This window comes from Mus caroli, chromosome 18 (genome assembly GCF_900094665.2).
Source record: "Mus caroli chromosome 18, CAROLI_EIJ_v1.1, whole genome shotgun sequence".
Lineage (NCBI taxonomy): Eukaryota > Metazoa > Chordata > Mammalia > Rodentia > Muridae > Mus > Mus caroli.
In genome coordinates this window covers 10,804,178-10,817,247 of record NC_034587.1, presented here as the reverse complement: position 1 = coordinate 10,817,247, position 13,070 = coordinate 10,804,178, and the positions used below count along the sequence as shown (strand labels likewise).

Sequence of the window (13,070 nt, the reverse complement as noted above, 5' to 3'; positions counted from 1 at the left end):
CCTCCCCCTTCACTATGACATGCCTGCCTACTGTGTTAAAGTGGTGTGAGGGTGGTTCTTGGCTGGGAGAAGCCATGCAAAGATGACAGCATATTCAAGAGACAAAGCCTAACACCAGGATCGGCCAAGACACCAGTCACTAGTGATATGGAGGAATCTAGCATATGTATCACTAGAGCTAGTCCACCCATGAAAATTCCAGTCATCAAATAAATGACCATGAGCCATAGGGTAATATGTTACAAATCAACTTGCTTAATAATGTCACAATTCTGTCCTTAATGGGAAGGCTAAACAAGTCAGCTTTCTATACAACTGGCATGGTTACCCAGTGAACAGATATACATATTCCTCCTTCCATGGAGAATGTCGGGTTGCTTCCCTCACAGGTCAGATAAATACTAAAAAGCAACCAACTGTGACAAATGCCACATAGGCAATCATCCAGGAGTCCCTGAGAATGTACTATTTGGGTCTGGAGGTTTTAGGATTTTTGTGCTTGTCATTAAAGACCCCCCAATTCCTCTTTTAAGTTTCTTCCCTACTAGATCAATCAGAAAAATGGTCTCAGATTAAAGATCCCTAAAGTCTTGCTCTGTTTCTACCCAGAAAGCACTGATACACTTGGAGATTCAGCCAGAAGCATCCTGCTGGCCCAGGCTTTTAGAAATCTTCTGAGCTATTTGTGGTGCCTCCAGGTCCCAGGGACCCTAGACTGCTAGACTGCAGGACTGGAGCGCTGCAGTTTTGGGAATTAACCTCAAGGGACAGGAGCTGTTCTAGAAGCTAGCTATTTCCAGCCTGGAATAAGGTGTATGTAGAGAAATTCCCCTTCTGCATTACCGCCTCCTCAGAAATGTGTCAGCCGGCAATTGGGGCCATGATCCGGAGAGTCAGAATGAGTTTGATTTTTATGATTTTTTTTCAGTGTTTTTTTCCTCTGTGGACATCAGCGCTCTGAAAGTAAGCTCTGAGAATTAGAAATAGAAAAGCCGTGGCCACTGCATGGGAATTGCTTGGGGGCCTTGAGCCGTTCACACTCATTTAAACACGATTCTTTCTGTTTTGAAGCTCTGTCATCTACAGTGTGTTGACTTTTGTCCCCAAAGGGGCAAAATGGCTGCTGTAGAGCCAGACATTTCATCCTCACAGGACAGAACGGCAGTGAAAGGTTGGTGTGCAGCACACCATCATTAGAGTGTGTGTGTGCTCTGATGGCTGGCACATGGCTCATTCTTGATTCTTATTTGTACAGTGAGTGAATGAATGAATGAACGAATGAGCCTCTTCTTTTTTGTTTGATACTATTTGATTTTGAAACAAAACCTCTGGTGTACAAAAAATTTGCAGTTCTCCTTTATCTTGAGCACCACAGAGGCTAAGGATGTTTATCCCCAACTCAGGAATAAAGACCCCCGTCAGCCATGTAACAAACATGTTATCGCCTTAGCACCTACTCTTCCTATCCCTTCCTAAGGCTCCTAAGAATGGTTGTTTATGGAGATGGAGAGAGAACTAACAAAGATGCTCTCCCAGAGAACCTGAGTTCAGTTCCCAGCACCCAGGCTGGTGACTCTCAATGTTTCTAGGACTCTGATGCCCTCTTCTGACATCTTAGGGCACACACACACACATATATGGCATGTGTCACACCCACATAGGCAAATATATTTAAAAATTTAAAAACTTTCAAAAATGGTTGTTTATTTGAAAAAGTATTATACAACCAAATAAACTATAATAAGATATTGAGTCTCGGTGAAAAAGAGAGGAGCTAATGACAAAAAACAGGGGAAAAATCACAGCATTTTATATTTATTTATTTATTTATTTATTTATTTATTTATTTATTTATTTATTTACTTAATGTGTATGAGTACTCTGTCTTCGTGTATGCCAGAAGAAAGCATCAGATTCCAATAGAGATGGTTGTGAGTCACCATGTAGACCGCTGGAAGAGCAGTCAGTGCTCTTATCTGCTGAGTCATCTCTCCAACCCCTACAACATTCTTACATATAGTGGATGGCTAGGAAATATGTTTCTTATGTTGTGCTCAATAAATTAAATGAACATTGCCAGTTAAGAGGAGGGATACTATTTTAAGGACAAGCAATCCATAGAATCTTTTAAACCTCATAGACATCAGAGTCCAGAAAAAAAAAGAGAGCACTGTTAAGTTGCCTTTGAATTTGCTTTCTAAATTTACAGCTACATTTTATATCTTGTGTGAGTGTGTGTGTGTGTTTTGTGTGTGTATCGGTGTGTGCATGCTAGGTGGAGGGGTCAGAGAACAACTTCGGGTCTTGGTTCTTGCCTTCTATCTTTTTAAAGAGAGGATCTCTTATTTGCTGCTTGTATACAAGGTTAGCTGGCTTGGGCCTCTGGAATCCTCATGACTTCTCCATAAGTGCTTCATGATCATAGACACATAGTAGCAGGCATCCAGCCTGACAAACCTTCTATCTCATGATGCCAGGTAAAGTGCCTTACTCTCTGACAGTCTCCCCAGCTCCAACATTAAAATTCTAAGTAGACCGGTATTTGGCTTTTACACTGTAATTTTGAAACATTTATCAGAGCACGGGAATGTTGTTCTGATGTGTGTAGATGCATGTGTACTTGTGTGTGGAGGTCAGAGATCACTTATTTTTTCTGATGTGTGTCGATGAGGGTGTGCTTTTGTGTGGAAGTCAGAGGTCAACTTCTGTGTCATTCCTCAGAAACTCTCTATCTTGTTTTTGAAGACAGGTTTTTCTCAGTGTTCTGGAACTTGTCAAATGGATTAGTTGGCTGATCAGTGAGTTCCAGTAGTCTGTTACCTCATTCATGGGACTTGGATTATAAGTGTTATCCACCATGATCAGCTCTATTTACTTTATTTTTTTTTTCTGTGAGTGTTAGGGGTCCTGTTCAGGTCTACATGGTTGCATGGCAAGCCACATTGATTGAGCTATTCTCCAGCATCTGGGGAACTCTCCTAAGTGCAAATGAAACTGAAATCTTTCATGTTTCATTCACTGAAATAAATATTAATGTTTAATTCATGTTAATAAATTATTTTGTTAATGTTAATCAAATAACAACTTAGCTATTTAAAAGATGTTGAATAATTAGCAAAATTCAAATCAAACCCATAGTGAGATATCACATCCCATCCCTTAGGGTTGCTAAAATCAAAAGTATAGCAAGGTTGAGAAGAAAGGCCCTCAAATATCCTTGGTAGTGGGATGAAGATGCTATGGTTGCTATGGAAAATAGCTCAGCATTTTTAAAAATTGTTCCATGTATAGTTAACATGTGCCCTACTTCTACTTATATGTGACTGTTTTAATAATGATGGCCCCATAGACCAAATATTTGAATACTTAGTCAACAGGAATTGAACTGTTTGAAAGGATTAGAAGGACTAGGAGAAGTGGCCTTGTGGAAGGAAGTATGTCACTGGAAATGGGCTTTGAGATTTTGAAAGCCCACAGCAGCCCCAGTGTCTTTCTCTCCCTGCCTGCTGATCAGGAAATAAAGGTCTCAGATACTGTTTGTGTGCTGCCATGTTTCCTACCATGATGACAGTGCACTAAGACTCTAAAACCATCAGCAAGCTCCCCCAAACCCCAATTAAATTATTTTTTTATAACAGTTTTCTTGGGCGTGGTGTTTCTTTATATAAGTAGACTGGCGACTAAGACAGCATATCTACAAGAGAAATACAAACATGTCATTGTGTACAGAAGTGTTAGCAGCAGAACTGTTTGCAATGACCAAAAGGTCAGAAGGATACAAATGTGTGTTACCTGATTAGCAGGTCAACCATTTACATAACATGGAGTATTATTTGACCATAAAAGACAATGAATATTGATTCATACAATTATATTTTGGATAAACCTAAAATGTAATTTGCTGAGATGGAAAATGACCACATATTGTATAATTTTATTTATATGAAATATTCAGAATAGTGAAGTCTATAGAGACAGATGATACTTTAGTAGTTGTCAGTGTCTTGGGGTAGATAGAAATGGATAAGCATTGTTAGAGAGCAACATGCCAACCACTGAGATAAGCCTTGTAAACGAGAGTTTATTTAAGTAGCCAAGGGCAGAGATGAAAGAGCAAGAGTTGGCACAACACACATGCCCAGCTTTCCCCATGAATCCGGAGGATGAGGGTAGGGGTGGGGTTCAGGTCTTATGCTTGCACTTGACGGTCTGGGTCAGTTTTCCAGACTGGAAGAGTTTTAGTATATGTTCTTCGTTACTTCCTGCAATCTTTGCACAGTGTGTGTGTCCTCATTGTATTCCATGGGTGTGGACAAAGCATACTGTGAGCCATATAAAAATCCTTCTGTGATGGAATTAAAACCAGACTCCATGACCCTGATGTCCTCTTTCGTCAACCAAGTTGCTTGAACAGATGTCAGAGGCCAAAAAACAATGTTCCAATGGCATTAGTCTGTGTTTTTGTCCACATGACTATATGGGCACATACATGATTTTAGCATTTGTTAAAGATGAAAGAGAACTTTCACGCTCATTACTTGGTTTTAAAGTGTCATTGTTGAGATTGTCATTTTTGCATAAATGCATTGTATAAAATGACAGAAGTAAAGTCTAGAGTCATTTCAGAAATGGTTGAAAATTCTGTTCCAATTTTAAACCAAAACTCGTTTAATGAGTTTTTAAAACTGAGACTTAAGCTAACAACTCCATTTTAAAATGCAAGCATTTTAACACAGTATAGTAATACGATACTTAGCTGCCAAGGAGAGATAGGAAAATATGAGAAATGTTTGGTTTTACAGTTAAACCATTCTATACCGGCAAGAGCAGAAAAATTTGTATGTACCATAAAAAAAAAAAAAAAAAAAAAAAAAATTTTTTTCCACGAATCTAGACCTTTAAAGGTTACTTACAAAAAAAAAAAAAAAAAAAAAAAAAACACCGTGTTTTCTCCCATACTGCAGTTTCAAATCTGGGCTGTTCCAGATAGTGGCCACTGAAGGGCATAGCGTCACAGTACACACTGTGTGAGATTCTCATGATGTGTCTTCTGAATCAAGGCAGCAGTGAGGTCACGTGGTACAGCGCAGGCTCATGCTGCCAGAATCACCTCCGCTCAGTTACTCTTTGGTTCTGAGTTACGTTCTAATGTGAACCTTTCACCCTTGCAACTTTTTGTGACCTTCCAGATGTGAGCACAACCTATAACTTCCATGTAGGAACCCAGGGCTTCAAGCTGCTTCAGCCTCATGTTCACCTAATCAATTATTTTAACATTATTTAAGAGGAGAAATGTGTGTTTTACAACAACAGACTCAGGGAAAACACTTTCACATTTATTAAGCTGGAAATTTATTGATATTACTTTATACATTATACATGCCATGTAATGAGAGTTTCTTATTGATTTTAGTTTACTTATCATATCAACATTTTTATGACAGTATGGAAGGCATATCAACTTGTGACACTAAGCCTCCCTGTCCATATGTTCCTTCTCTCGTTTCTTGCTTGTTTATTTTCCTCCCTGTTCTTCCATTTTACATCAGTCACTCCCAATTCCTCTGCCTCTTTCCTTTATTCTTTCTGTAAGCCTGGGTTATCCGTAATGAGCTGCAGCCTCTACTTCTATTCCTCTCTCCCTCACACTTAAGTCTCATCGTTGGATGACAAACGTGCAATATCTCTGTAGAAAATGTTCCTCAGTTGGGTATTTTGGAGAACCAAGTTTCTACGTCCACAGGACAGCCAACATTACAATGCCAACTATTGAGCACAGAACAAATAGGAATAGGCAGAGGAAGAAACATTCAATGTGCAGAAACGAACCACCTGGCAGGCAAGGGAGACTGACACAGGGACCCTGCCTTCTGGACATATATCTGGGAAAACGCTAAGAGTAGCAATCTCGTATCACACAGACACAGAGCTGGGACAGCTTTTATAAAAGCCATATGAAGACTGACCTACTCTATCCACTTAGCAATTTCCACTCTTGCTTTGGGGATGTTCCTAGGAGCAGAAAATACACTCCAACCAAGGCTTCTGAAGCCTTGATCTTTGCAGCTCCTAGTGCCATCATTGCGTTAGAAAAAGAAAAATAATACTTTAAATTGTAATTAGTATATATTTGTTATACAAGATGAAGGGTTTTATTATGATACTTTTGTTCACTCGTCTCTTGTACTCCATTAAGCAAACCATGTTGTAGAAGATATACTCAGCTGAGGTACTTTTTACTGGTGGGAGCTTTCAGCTCTAGGGCTGGAGTTACTGCTAATGGGCAGCCATGCGACCTTTGGAGACTCGTATTGGCTCATAGTTTTCTGATGATTTCCCATACTACCCAAAACAATGTACTGATGTTGATGGCTGGGCATGGAAACTGAGAGTAGGGTCTCTAACTGGCCCTAGACTTACATTTTAAGAACAGTTCTCTAGTACTTTCTTCTGTGAGCATCTTCGGAATGAAGTTCCACTTAAGTTGGCACGGCTGTCAGCATTATTGAGGCAGGCAGACTCTGAGGCCATTTTTCCCGTTCTAGTGGACTATGAGTCTCTCTGGGGTCAGCAGAGAGTAATACTGGCTGTGACTCCTTCTCTCTTGTTTTAGTGAGGGCCAGCTTTGTCTCCTCCTGTCTCAGCATCCCAGAGCCAGCAGCATGGGCACAGCAACATAGCTGAACCATGCCATCATTACTTCCAGGCAGCCCCTGCCCTTCATGCACTGAACAGATCACCCCAGATAACCTCTTTTTTGTCTACATTCATTTTAAACCTTGCTATTGTTTATTAATTTATTAATTATTTCCTGACTTTGACCTCCCTGTTATTAACTACTGTGTACTTTAATGGTATCTGGCTCCCTCATTGCTGGTATTTTATTGCTTTGTTATCAATTCCCTATTCCCAGCTGCTGTTTGGAGCAGTGTTCTCTATTACTGTGTTTCTTCGTTGCCTCTTCTCTCTGTCACAGCTGACTGCCTGTTTACCTCTGCCTCTGTAGACTTCCTTACGCAGCTCTCCCTATCAGGGCTGCTACAAATACTTTGTATCGCTATTCTGCACTCCTATCTGAGCTGCTACAGATACTTTGTATCACTTCCCTTCCTCAGCCATGCACTTGTTCATCCAAGCCAGTCTGCTTCCCTTCCTGGTGCCTTGGGAAGCATTGCTTTTATGCTGATACTCCGTAAATGCAGGGTGCCCCCTCCCTCCTACTTGCTCTGTTTGAAAGGTCTCCATTATGACTCTTTCCCCAGGCTTAGTGTTTCGTCTCCCAGGGTGGCCATTTGTGCTCTTCTTTCTCTGCCACACACAGACTTTGGGGCTGGTTCCCACCTCACTGGCTCCATCACTTATGCTTTCTTTGGATGTATTGATCTTTTACAGGTTGGTGACTCATCCAGCCATGGTTTTGCTGTTCTTCTGTACAGTATTCCTTCCCCCACCCCATGAGAAAAATCTACGCTGGTATCATTCCCCTAGAACTGATGGATCTGAAAACTGACTGATGGCTCTATATCCAGACCCATATTTAAGGAACGATTGGAAGAGACTCTGTATGCCTGAAGTCTTTCACCATCAGTAAGAATACTGGCAGTCCACAGGGTGGTGTCACTGTCTTGTAGATGGGACTCTGAACCTGGGAGAGATGATATTCTGTCCCCTCTTAGTTGTTAGTAAAGGTGGACTGGGAGGCTCAGTCGGTGCAACTCCAGAGCACAATATTTGACCCCTGTGCTCTGCCAAGCCTGTGAACAACTGCTGTCCAGACTGCATGGAAGCAGCCTCTCCGTGTCCTTGGCCTTCATCTAAAGCAACTTCCTTTTCCTAATGAAAGAGTTTAACCCTCATTTTTTTTTTCCTAGCAGTTTAGCTGGCATTTTCTCTCGTTACAGTGCTTTGTTAAGAGCATTCCATCTGTTCTTACCCCTCCGTAGGGAGGATGGCTGTCTGGCAGCAGACGATAGGTGCAGATGCAGGCAGGCAGGTGGGCAGGCTGGCGGCAGGTGGCCCAGGGAATCTGTCACCAAGCAGCAGGAAGTCACAGGACTGGTGATCAGGCAAATCTCTGAATGGACTCAGGGACACACGGACCCAGTCCTGAGGGACCTGGAGCAGAAAGCCAGGAATTGAGCAGAAAATATGGCCATGGAGAAACACCGAGGCAGCGATTAGAAACAGGGCACACTGCGATTGTAAAAAATGGTGAGACAAAGTCCAGAGTCTGGACTGGCCACCAGTCTCTTTTAGTAGATTGCTTATCTGGTATGTGTGAAGCCCTGGTCACCAGTACTGAGTCAAAGCAGGCATGCTGGCACACAGCTCCAGTGCCAGCACTTGGGAGACTGAAATGGAAGATCAAGGTCAGTTTTGACTACACAGCAAGCTTGGGGCCAGCCTGGGCTACAAGAGGCCCTGTCTCAAAACAAAACAAGGACAAATATAAAACTAACCAGCCAAACAAATAATCATACATAGTCCCAGTTCAATGTGACAGGAGGTAACACTACCACGTGGGATTCACCCTAGAGTCAGGAGCAAAAGAGACTCCATTGGAGCCTGTGATCTATGTGTGAAGTGATAAGGCGTTGGATGGTGGTCCGAGACTAGCGAGCCTGGGTGGAAGAGATTCTGTGCAAGAAAGTGGATAATATATAATGTTTGTAAGCATCTTGAAGTCTTTCTAATAAATTCCTTACAGGACCCAAACTTTATTTCTATTTTGTTTTAATTTATCTAGACTTGGACCAATTCATCTTCTTACTTAGGGACATACAATTCAAGAGATGCTGCTTTCAGTCGTCAAATAACCAGTAGCTCGGATGTGTATTTGTAGAAAACATTTTGCTTCTTGAAGTGGAAGAAATAAACTTTCCAGCAAGGATAAAAATGACATTGAATGAGTCAGACTTTTTTGTGATTTCCCCTGTGGCTAAGTGCTGGCTGGAGTTACAGGTTTAGTCTGTCTCTGAGATCAGAGGCATTGCTGATCCACCCACACAGAGAAGTTCTCCTCTGTTGTGATTCCATCTACTTCGTGGTTATGTGAAAACGGCAGATACCCACAGAGAATGAGAGCTGTAGGCCCCACCTGCACCCCAGTAGCAGCTAGTGCAGTTGCTTGATTGCTTAGGGTAACAAGTTGCCTCGCTCATCTTATTTACCTGCAGCCACAGCCTAAAGTGCCACATGTATAGGACAGATTTAGGGTGGGGCTTATTCTCTGCTATAACTCAGTGCAGTTCACTGTGTCCGGACTCCCTCAGAGCTTTCTCCAAAAAACTGCCTTCCATTGGTGGGCCATGAGCACCTGGATTTCTGAGGACCATGAAGGTTCCAAGGATATAGTTTATACCAACTATGGTATGAAGCAAGGTATAGCCAAGAGGGTTGGCTATTGACCTCTGTAGACATCAAATTTCTTGGTGCTAACACCATGCCAACCCCATGTTACCATTGTTACTCGATCTGAGGTATTCATATACCCCTCAGGCAAACTGGGCTGAAATTCAATCTCTTTGTATTCTATGAGTTGAAGTTTTGAATAGCCATGACAGAGATAAAATACCATAGTTACCAGAAGCCTAATAATAAGATGATAAAGAAAATAGCTGGGTTAGAGAGATAGCTCAGCAATTAAAAGTACTGACTACCCTTCTAGAGGTCCTGAGTTCAATTCCCATCAACCAGATGGCTCAGAACCATCTGTAATGGGGATCCTATGCCCTCTTCTGGTGTGTCTGAAGACAGCGACAGTATACTCACATGAAATAAATAAATAAACAAATTGATAAATAAATAAATCTTTAGGTAGGAAGGAAGAGAGAGAGAGAGAGAGAGAGAGAGAGAGAGAGAGGAGAGGAGGGAAGGAAGAAAAGAAGAAAGGAAGGAAGGAAAAGAAAGAAAGAAAAACTAGCTACTTTGAGTAGCCAATGTGTATTGGTTAGAGGCTAAATTATTTATCTCCATAATGCCTTTAACTCCCAGGATAAACCAACTAGATGAGTATAGTGGGAACTGCTGGTGCCCACCCAAACACCCAATTTGATTTCAAAGTCATGCAGTAGAGTGAAACATCTGGATAAAGACCACACTTCCCAATCTCTTCCAGCTGGGTGACATCCATTGCTAAGGTGGGACCCATCTGGACCTTAATCCCTTTCTGCCTGTGGCAATGAAGCTTCAGTGGAGCAGAAAGGGACAGTACCCTGGGAATTCTAGTGTACTGGGCTGGAGAGAAACTCACTTTCTGAAAGAGTTGGGGTGGCAGTGCCCTCCTGCACAAAGGCTGCTTTATGAAGTAAGACACTTTTGCACAGTTTGTCCTTGTGTTTGTTCAGAGGAGGGGATCTTGGTTTCCAGTAGTTTGTTCTCATTTTCCTAGTATTTATTAATAATATTATTGTTTTGGGGTTATAAACAAAGGTACTGATGCACAGAAAAGTGTAATAATTTTGAATGCAGTGACCTCAACTGAGATTGGGATTGACACATTTCCTTTGGAAGGACAATTTGAGAATTAATGTATCAAAATATTTAAATCCTTTAAATTTTGGAACCCAAAAAGTTGGTAGAGAAACCAGAGTACCATGTGGAGCTGACATCTCAGGGTGATTCCGGAGTGTGCTTCTAGTCTGGGCTCTTACATTGACTATCAGAGGTCACTCAAAGTTAAGGGAGCTGCATCCTACTATTTATACCAAGTGTGCCCTGAAAGAAATACCACATTTTTTCTCTGAAGTGACCATGGGAAGATCTTAGTATAATGCAGATTCAAATAAAGTAAATTTATTTCATATGCTTACAGATGAAACCCATACCCTGTGGACCAGAGGAACACCGTTAGAATAACAGAGATCTGTAAGACTTCCTGCTCCTAGCAGCAATGCCTTATGGGTTAAGATCCAACCCCATCAAGAACACAGGATATCAAAAGGAACAAAGTATATGTTAGCTGACAAAAACTACAATTCCCAGGATGCTTTGCAGAGAAGTGACTGTCCAGATGAACACCTGGATTGTGCCTTCTGTACACTTTGAATGACTGGACGCACAGGTTTTGCATTGATGTTTTGTGGTTGATAGGATTTTACAGGCACAAGATGTAGGGGTGGGCTACAGATCACAATATTTTTTACTTGTTTGACTGGAACCTATGGGGAAGGGGCAAAATGGCCAATTGATTATAATGCAGAATATAAAAAGATCAAAGTCCTACAGCACAAAGGCACAGTTCTGTCCATGGACCGGGAGCTGGTACACACGGGAAAATGTTCATGTAATATATGAGGCATTAAAAATTCTGTTACATTATCCTTGCCACCAAGATTGTAATGAAAACGGGGAATGGCACCAACTTAACCCGTTCCCATTACAATCATTAGATTGTAATCTTGTGTTCTCCCCTCAAGAGAATGCTAAATGAGATTTTAAACAAAAGAGAGGACAGAGAAGTATGGAGAACAAAGCAGCAAATAGAAATTGGAAAGTTTTAAAAAATGATGCATGATAGACTTTTCTGTGTTCATGGGAGGCGTTCACTTTACTTTAGAAATAGCAACAGAGCAAAGAGAACAGTATAAAGACCGATTGAAATACAGGTTGAATACCTATTCAGGAACCCGAACATGGCAACTATTTTAAACAAAAAAGGTCATGTACTAATTTGGTCTTACCCTTTATCACTTAGTCCACTTTAGAGAAAAGTAAATGAAATTGACAATCTGTCCCTTCAAAATACCAAGAACACCTTATAAGACAAAAATAACCAAAAACCACTGTGAAGAGGAATCTTGATGGGAAGACTGTTTGTCTATGCATAGTTCATTGCCCAACTCCTTCCATTTGTGCCCCATCACACACAGACTTAAATCCTATGGCCCCTTGCTTCATTTGTTTTTAATTTGCATTCTGGAAAAAAAAGCTCTCTTGATGTGACACAATTGTGTGTAAATCAGTATTCTCATGAGTGGAAAATATTCTGAAAGATATATCCTCCGGAACTGATGGGAAACCATTGTATCCTAGCAAGCCTTGACAGTTTTCCAGAGCCATATATACTAATCAAACCTATAACTGTTTATTGAGCACTTTATAGGTCCAAGTATTAGAATGATTCCTGTGAGCCTGCAGTCCAGGCTCAGTTGTCCTTGAATGCAAACATACTTACAGATCATCCTCATATAGGATGGATATGATAACAAGAGCCAGGGAAATATGTTTATCTTGGTTACTTTTCTGTTCCATATTAAAATACCATGAGAAAGACAACTTATAAAAGAAAGCATTTTATTGGGTGCTGGCTTCCAGTATTGGAGGGTGAGTCACAGATCATTCTAGCAAGGAGAATGGCAGTAGGCAAGCAGGCAGGCACTGGAGCAGTAGCAGGGAGCTTATATGCTGATACAACAACCGTCTCCAGGCAGAGAGAGAAAGACAGACAGACAGATAGAAAGGGAGACACAGAAAGAGAAGGAGCAGGAGGGGGGGGGCAAGAGGAAGACAGAAACAGAGACAGATAGAGAGACAGCACAAACTGGGGAGATGTAGGCTTTTGAAACCCCAAACCCTACCCTCAGTGACATGTCTCTTCTAGCAAGGACACACCTCTCAATCCTTCCCAAACTGTTCCACTAACCAGGAACCAAATACTCAAATGGGATGGCCTATGGGGGCCATTCTGTAGATACAATATCTTTTTCATCTTTCTGGCTCAATGTTGTCCTAGCTCCCACCAGGAAGGACTTTTTTTTTTTACAGCCTTCTTTATTTCCATTATGTTTCCATTGCTGAGCAGCTAGTAGCCATTCATTTGTTTATTTATTTGTATAATAACAGCCCCCCACTGCCTGTCTAGCTATGATGTGGATCTTGTCTTTCTTATTCAGCACTGTGGCAGTTTGAATGAGAATGGCCCCTTCAGGCATATATTTAAATGCTTGATCCCCAGTTGGTGGGACTATTTGGGAAGGATTGGGAGATAAAGTCTTATTGCAGGAGGTATGTAAATTAGCTACATTCTATAGAATATATGTGTGTACTTCATAACATTATATTATATGTAA

General features: G+C 41.2%; 1 long non-coding RNA gene across 1 annotated transcript in view; it reads right to left on the bottom strand.

Annotated features, from left to right (window-relative positions):
- The window catches only part of LOC110284444, a 45,598-nt gene that overhangs the window by 8,530 nt on the left and 23,998 nt on the right, over window positions 1-13,070 (bottom strand). The window contains exon 3 of the long non-coding RNA XR_002376937.1: window positions 7,934-8,115. This is a non-coding gene — a long non-coding RNA (uncharacterized LOC110284444). The remainder of the gene's footprint in view (window positions 1-7,933; window positions 8,116-13,070) is intronic.